This window comes from Triticum urartu, chromosome 1A (assembly GCF_056163025.1).
Source record: "Triticum urartu cultivar PI428250 chromosome 1A, HENAU_Tu73, whole genome shotgun sequence".
NCBI lineage: Eukaryota > Viridiplantae > Streptophyta > Magnoliopsida > Poales > Poaceae > Triticum > Triticum urartu.
The window spans coordinates 503,005,315-503,012,986 of NC_141873.1; positions in this window are offsets into that span (position 1 = coordinate 503,005,315).

Genomic DNA, 7,672 nt, shown 5'->3' on the forward strand with positions numbered 1-7,672 from the left:
AGAAGGTTGTGTCTTCTAATTTCATCCATCTCATGCTCATCAAAAGGAATCCACTAACAAGGTTGATCAAGTCTTGTTAACAAACTCATTCCGAATAACATGGAACCGAAGAAAATTCGAATAACACTATGTTACCTCGACGGGGATATGCACATCCCCAATAATAAGAATATCATATTTCTTCTTAACAGTAGGAAGAGGAAATTCAAAACCTCCAAAAATAATCGATGGAATTTTTCCAATAGAATTGATGCTGTGGACTTGAGGTTGTTTTCTCGGAAAGTGTACCATATGCTCATTACTATTAACATGAAAAGTGACATTGCCTTTGTTGCAATCAATAACAGCCCCTGCAGTATTCAAAAAAGGTCTTCCAAGTATAATAGACATACTATCATCCTCGGGAATATCAAGAATAACAAAGTCCGTTAAAATAGTAACGTTTGCAACCACAACAGGCACATCCTCACAAATACCGACAGGTATAGCAATTGATTTATCGGTCATTTGCAAAGATATTTCAGTAGGTGTCAACTTATTCAATCAAGTCTACGATATAAAGAGAGAGGTGTAACACTAACACCAGCTCCAAGATCACATAAAGCTGTTTTAACATAGTTTCTTTTAATGGAGCATGGTATAGTGGGCACTCCTGGATCTCCAAGTTTCTTTGGTATTCTGCCCTTAAAAGTATAATTAGCAAGCATGGTGGAAATTTCAGCTTCCGGTATCTTTCTTTTATTAGTAACAATTTGTTTCATATACTTAGCATAAGGATTCATTTTGAGCATATCAGTTAATCGCATACGCAAAAACATAGGTCTAATCATTTCAGCAAAGCGCTCAAAATCCTCATCATCCTTTTTCTTGGATGGTTTGGGAGGAAAAGGCATGAGTTTCTGAACCCATGGTTTCCTTTCTTTACCATGTTTCCTAGCAACAAAGCCTCTCTTATCATAACATTGATTCTTTGATTGTGGGTTATCAAGATCAACAACAGGTTTAATTTCTACATCATTATCATTACTAGGTTGAGCATCATCATGAACATTATCATTAACATTATCACTAGTTTCATGTTCATTACTAGATTGTGTTTCTGCATCAGAGATAGAAATATCATTGGGATTCTCAGGTATGTCAGCAACAGGTTCACTAGAAGCATGCAAAGTCCTATCATTTTTCTTTTTCTTCTTTTTAGAAGGACTAGGTGCATCTATATTATTTCTCTGAGAATCTTGCTCAATTCTCTTAGGATGGCCTTCAGGATACAAAGGTTCCTGAGTCATTTTACCAGTTCTAGTAGCCACTCTAACAACATAGTCATTATTCTTATTATTCATTTCATTGAGCAAATCATTCTGAGCTTTAAGTACTTGTTCTACTTGAGTGGTAACCATAGAAGCATGTTTACTAATGAGTTTAAGTTCACCTTTAACTCTAGACATATAATCACCCAAGTGTTCAAGCATATCGGAATTGTATTTCAATTGTCTACCAAAATAAGCATTACAATTTTCTTGTTTAACAATAAAATTGTCAAACTCATCTAAGCACTGTCTAGCAGACTTATAGTGAGGAATATCACCTTCATCAAATCTATAGAGAGAATTTACCTTTACTACCTGTGTCGGGTTATCAAGACCATGAGTTTCTTCAATAGGTGATGGATTAAGATCATATATTTCTTCAACAGGCGGTAAATTAAGACCATGTATTTCTTCAATAGGTGGTAAATTCTTAACATCTTTAGCTTTAAAACCCTTTTCTTTCATAGATTTCTTTGCCTCTTGCATATCTTCAGGACTGAGAAACAGAACACCCCTCTTCTTCGGAGTTGGTTTAGGAATAGGCTCAGGAGTTGGCTCAGGAAGTGTCCAATTATTTTCGTTTGTCAACATATTATTCAATAGAATTTCAGCTTCATGCGGTGTTCTTTCCCTGAAAATAGAACCAGCACAACTATCCAGGTAATATCTGGAAGCATCGATTAGTCCATTATAGAAGATATCAAGTATTTCATTTTTCTTAAGAGGATGATCAGGCAAAGCATTAAGTAATTGGAGAAGCCTCCCCCAAGCTTGTGGGAGACTCTCTTCTTCAATTTGCACAAAATTATATATATCCCTTAAAGCAGCTTGTTTCTTATGAGCAGGGAAGTATTTAGCAGAGAAGTAATAAATCATATCCTGGGGACTACGCACACAACCAGGATCAAGAGGATTAAACCATATCTTAGCATCACCCTTTAATGAGAATGGAAATATTTTAAGGATATAAAAGTAGCGAGTTCTCTCATCATTAGTGAACAGGGTGGCTATATCATTTAATTTAGTAAGATGTGCCACCACAGTTTCAGATTCATAGCCATAAAAAGGATCAGATTCAACCAAAGTAATTATATCAGGATCAACAGAGAATTCATAATCCTTATCAGTAACATAGATAGGTGAAGTAGCAAAAGCAGGGTCAGGTTTCATTCTAGCATTAAGAGATTGTTGCTTCCATTTAGCTAATAACTTCTTAAGATCACTTCTATCATTGCAAGCAAGAATAGCTCTAGTGGATTCTTCTTCCAGAACATAACCCTTAGGCACAACAGACAATTCATATTTATTAGGGGGAGAGTCTTCATCATCACTATCTTCAATATTATCAGTTTCAATAATTTCATTCTCTCTAGCCCTAGCAAGTTGTTCATCAAGAAATTCACCAAGTGGCACAGTAGTATCAAGCATAGAAGTAGTTTCATCATAAGTATCATGCATAGCAGAAGTGGCATCATCAATAACATGCGACATATCAGAATGAATAGCAGAAGCAGGTTTAGGTGTCGCAAGCTTACTCAAAACAGAAGGTGAATCAAGTGCAGAGCTAGATGGCAGTTCCTTACCTCCCCTCGTAGTTGAGGGATAGATTTTTGTTTTATCGTCTTTCAAGTTCCTCATAGTGACTAACAGATATAAATCCCAAGTGACTCAAAGAATAGAGCTATGTTCCCCGGCAACGACACCAGAAAATAGTCTTGATAACCCATAAGTATAGGGGATCGCATCAGTTTTCTAGGGTAGACTATTCAACCCAAATTTATTGATTCGACACAAGGGGGGGCCAAAGAATATTCTCAAGTATTAGCAGTTGAGTTGTTAATTCAACCACACCTGGATAACTTAGTATCTGCAGCAAAGTATTTAATAGCAAAGTAGTATGGAAGTAACGGTAACGAAAGCAAAAGTAATATTTTTGGGTTTTGTAGTGATTGTAACAGTAGCAATGGAAAAGTAAATAAGCGAAGAACAATATGTGAAAAGCTCGTAGGCATTGGATCGGTGATAGAGAATTATGTCGGATGCGGTTCATCATGTAACAATCATAACATAGGGTGACACAGAACTAGCTCCAATTCATCAATGTAATGTAGGCATGTATTCCGAATATAGCCATATGTGCTTATGGAAAAGAACTTGCATGACATATTTTTGTTGGAAATATGCCCTAGAGGCAATAATAAATTGGTTATTATTATATTTCCTTGTTCATGATAATTGTTTATTATCCATGCTAGAATTGTATTGATAGGAAACTCAGATACATGTGTGGATACATAGACAACACCATGTCCCTAGTAAGCCTCTAGTTGACTAGCTCGTTGATCAATAGATGGTTACGGTTTCCTGACCATGGACATTGGATGTCATTGATAACGGGATCACATCATTAGGAGAATGATGTGATGGACAAGACCCAATCCTAAGCCTAGCACAAGATCATGTAGTTCGTATGCTAAAGCTTTTCTAATGTCAAGTATCATTTCCTTAGACCATGAGATTGTGCAACTCCCGGATACCGTAGGAATACTTTGGGTGTGCCAAACGTCACAGCGTAACTGGGTGGCTATAAAGATACACTACAGGTATCTCCAAAAGTGTCTGTTGGGTTCGCACGAATCGAGACTGGGATTTGTCACTCCGTGTAAACGGAGAGGTATCTCTGGGCCCACTCGGTAGGACATCATCATAATGTGCACAATGTGACCAAGGAGTTGATCACGGGATGATGTGTTACGGAACGAGTAAAGAGACTTGCCGGTAACGAGATTGAACAAGGTATCGGGATACCGACGATCGAATCTCGGGCAAGTATCGTACTGATAGACAAAGGGAATTGTATACGGGATTGATTAAGTCCTTGACATCGTGGTTCATCCGATGAGATCATCGTGGAACAAGTGGGAGCCAACATGGGTATCCAGATCACGCTGTTGGTTATTGACCGGAGAGTCATCTCGGTCATGTCTGCATGTCTCCCGAACCCGTAGGGTCTACACACTTAAGGTTCGGTGATGCTAGGGTTATAGAGATATTAGTATGCGGTAACCTGAATGTTGTTCGGAGTCCCGGATGAGATCCCGGACATCACGAGGAGTTCCGGAATGGTCCGGAGGTAAAGAATTATATATAGAAAGTGCTATTTCGGCCATCGGGACAAGTTTCGGGGTCACCGGTATTGTACCGGGACCACCGGAAGGGTCCCTGGGGTCCACCGGGTGGGGCCACCTGCCCCGGGGGGCCACATGGGCTGTAGGGGTGTGCGCCTTGGCCTATATGGGCCAAGGGTACCAGCCCCAAGAGGCCCATGCGCCAAGAGATAAGGAAAGGAAGAGTCCTAAAGGGGGAAGGCACCTCCTAGGTGCCTTGGGGAGGAGGGACTCCTCCCTAGCCGCACCCTTCCTTGGAGGAAGGGCCAAGGCTGCGCCCCCCCCTCTCCCTTGGCCCTATATATAGTGGGGGGAAGGGAGGGCAGCCCCATCTAAGCCCTGGCGCCTCCCTCTCCCTCCCATGACACATCTCCCTCCTCCCGCAGTGCTTGGCGAAGCCCTGTTGGAATCCCGCTACTTCCACCACCACGCCGTCGTGCTGCAGGATCTCCATCAACCTCTCCTCCCCCCTTGCTGGATCAAGAAGGAGGAGACGTCGCTGCTCCGTACGTGTGTTGAACGCGGAGGTGCCGTCCGTTCGGCGCTAGGATCATCGGTGATTTGGATCACGACGAGTACGACTCCATCAACCCCGTTCTCTTGAACGCTTCCGCATAGCGATCTACAAGGGTATGTAGATGCACTCTCCTTCCCCTCGTTGCTGGTTTCTCCATAGATAGATCTTGGTGATACGTAGGAAAATTTTGAATTTCTGCTACGTTCCCCAACAGTGGCATCATGAGCTAGGTCTATGCATAGTTTCTATGCACGAGTAGAACACAAAGTAGTTGTGGGCGTTGATTTTGTTCAATATGCTTAACGTTACTAGTCCAATCTTGATTCGGCGGCATCATGGGATGAAGCGGCCCGGACCGACCTTACACGTACTCTTACGTGAGACTGGTTCCACCGACTGACATGCACTAGTTGCATAAGGTGGCTAGCGGGTGCCTGTCTCTCCCACTTTAGTCAGATCGGATTCGATGAACAGGGTCCTTATGAAGGGTAAATAGCAATTGGCATATCACGTTGTGGTCTTTGCGTAGGTAAGAAACGTTCTTGCTAGAAACCCATAGCAGCCACGTAAAACATGCTAACAACAATTAGAGGACGTCTAACTTGTTTTTGCAGGGTATGCTATGTGATGTGATATGGCCAAAGGATGTGATGAATGATATATGTGATGTATGATATGATCATGTTCTTGTAATAGGAATCACGACTTGCATGTCGATGAGTATGACAACCGGTAGGAGCCATAGGAGTTGTCTTTATTTATTTATGACCTGCGTGTCAACATAAACGTCATGTAATTACTTTACTTTATTGCTAACCGTTAGCTGTAGTAGTAGAAGTAATAGTTGGCGAGACAACTTCATGAAGACACGATGATGGAGATCATGATGATAGAGATCATGGTGTCATGCCGGTGACGATGATGATCATGGAGCCCCGAAGATGGAGATCAAAAGGAGCAATATGATATTGGCCATATCATGTCACTATTTGATTGCATGTGATGTTTATCAGTTTATACATCTTATTTTCTTAGAACGACGGTAGTAAATAAGATGATCCCTCATAATAATTTCAAGAAAGTGTTCCTCCTAACTGTGCACCGTTGCGACAGATCGTTGTTTCGAAGCACCACGTGATGATCGGGTGTGATAGATTCTTACGTTCAATTCAACGGGTGTTGACGAGCCTAGCATGTACAGACATGGCCTCGGAACACACGTGAAACACTTAGGTTGACTTGACGAGCCTAGCATGTACAGACATGGCCTCGGAACACAAGAGACCGAAAGGTCGAGCATGAGTCGTATGGTAGATACGATCAACATGAAGATGTTCACCGATGTTGACTAGTCCGTCTCACGTGATGATCGGACACGGCCTAGTCGACTCGGATCATGTAATCACTTAGATGACTGGAGGGATGTCTATCTGAGTGGGAGTTCATAAGATGAACTTAATTATCCTGAACATAGTCAAAAGGTCTTCGCAAATTATGTCGTAGCTCGCGCCTCAGTTCTACTGCTTAGATATGTTCCTAGAGAAAATTTAGTTGAAAGTTAATAGTAGCAATTATGCGGACTAGGTCCGTAAACTGAGGATTGTCCTCATTGCTTCATAAAAGGCTTATGTCCTTAATGCACCGCTCAGTGTGCTGAACCTCGAACGTCGTCTGTGGATGTTGCGAACATCTGACATACGCATTTGATAACTACGTGATAGTTCAGTTAAACGGTTTAGAGTTGAGGCACCGAAGACGTCTTGAAATGTCGCGAAACATATAAGATGTTTCGAGGGCTGAAATTGGGATTTCAGGCTCGTGCTCACGTCAAGAGGTATAAAACCTCCGACGATTTTCTTAGCCTGCAGACTAAGGGAGAAAAGCTCAATTGTTGAGCTTGTGCTCAGATTGTCTGAGTACAACAATCGCTTGAATCAAGTGGGAGTTGATCTTCCAGATGAAATAGTGATAGTTCTCCGAAGTCATTACCACCAAGCTGCTAGAGCTTCGTGATGAACTATAATATATCAGGGACATATATGATGATCCTTGAGATATTCGCGATGTTTAACACCACAAAAGTAGAAATCAAGAAGGAACATCAATTGTTGATGGTTAGTGAAACCACTAGTTTCAAGAAGGGCAAGGGAAAAAGGGGATGCTTCATGAAACGGCAAATCATTTGCTGCTCTAGTGAAGAAACCCAAGGTTGAACCCAAACCTGAGACTAAGTGCTTTTGTAATAAGGGGAACAGCTACTGGAGCAGAATTACCCTAGATACTTGGTAGATGAGAAGGCTGTCGATAGAAGTATATTGGATATACATTATGTTAATGTGTACTTTACTAGTACTCCTAGTAGCACCAGGGTATTAGATACCGGTTCGGTTACTAAGTGTTAGTAACTCGAAATAAAAGCTACAGAATAAACGGAGACTAGCTAAAAGGTGAGATGACGATATGTGTTGGAAGTATTTCCAAGGTTGATCAAATATCGTACGCTCCCTCTACCATCGAGATTGGTGTTTGCGTTGAGCATAGACATGATTGGATTATGTCTATCGCAATACGGTTATTCATTTAAGGAGAATAATGGTTACTCTGTTTATTTGAATAATACCTTCAATGGTCTTGCACCTAAAATGAATGGTTTATTGAATCTCGATCGTAGTGATACA